Source organism: Triticum aestivum, chromosome 3B (assembly GCF_018294505.1).
Source record: "Triticum aestivum cultivar Chinese Spring chromosome 3B, IWGSC CS RefSeq v2.1, whole genome shotgun sequence".
NCBI lineage: Eukaryota > Viridiplantae > Streptophyta > Magnoliopsida > Poales > Poaceae > Triticum > Triticum aestivum.
This window is the reverse complement of record NC_057801.1, coordinates 152,791,733-152,792,935: the sequence shown is the minus strand read 5'-3', so window position 1 is coordinate 152,792,935 and position 1,203 is coordinate 152,791,733.

The following is a 1,203-nucleotide window of genomic DNA, read 5'->3' as shown; positions in this document are numbered from 1 at the left end:
TTGCCAAGTTTCAACCTTTTCAGAGTTCATTTTGTAGTGATTTTCACTTTCACGGTGATTTAGCTCTGAAAACAAATCAGTAAATGCATCGAAAATAGCAAATTATGTCAAAAAGGGTTGAAAGTTGATGACGTGGATTTGAATTGTGCATCTAAACGCAAAAAAAGTCCGGAGTTGTACTAAGTTATTAAAATATTGAATAGTCGGAGTAACAGATGAATTTTTGTCCGAAACCCTGATACTTCGTAAGAGATTGTCCAGTTTGTACACAAAGTGCATCCAGTTTTTGCCGTAACCCTCTCTACTTTTTTGCACATGCTATGCGGGTGAAATGATGATACCTTGCCAAGTTTCAACATTTTCAGAATTCATTTTGGAGTGATTTTCACTTTCACTGTGATTTAGCTCTGAAAATAAATCAGTAAATGCATCGAAAATAGCAAATTATGTCAGAAAGGGTTGAAAGTTGATGACGTGGATTTGAATTGTGCATCTGAACGCAAAAAGAGTCCGGAGTTGTAATAATTTATTATAATATTGAATAGCCGGTGTAACAGATGAGTTTTCGTCCGAAACCCTGATATTTCGTAAGAGATTGTCCAGTTTGTACATGAAGTGCATCCAGTTTTTGCCATAACCCTCTCTATTTTTTTGCACATGCTATGCGGGTGAAATGATGATACCTTGCCAAGTTTCAACATTTTCAGAGTTCATTTTGTAGTAATTTTCACTTTCATGGTGATTTAGCTCTCAAAACAAATCAGTAAATGCATCAAAAATAGCAAATTATGTCAGAAAGGGTTGAAAGTTGATGACGTGGATTTGAATTGTGCATTTGAACGCAAAAGAAGTCCGGAGTTGTACTAAGTTATTAAAATATTGAATAGCCAGTGTAACAGATGAATTTTCGTCCGAAACCCTGATACTTCGAAAGAGATTGTCCAGTTTGTACACGAAGTGCATCCAATTTTTGTCGTAACCCTCTCTACTTTTTTGCACATGCTATACGGGTGAAATGATGATACCTTGCCAAGTTTCAACCTTTTCTGAGTTTATCTTGTAGACCTTTTCACTTTCACGGTGATTTAGCTCTGAAAACAAATCAGTAAATGCATCGAAAATAGCAAATTATGTCAGAAAGGGTTGAAAGTTGATGACGTGGATTTGAATTGTGCATCTGAACGCAAAAATGTCCGGACTTGT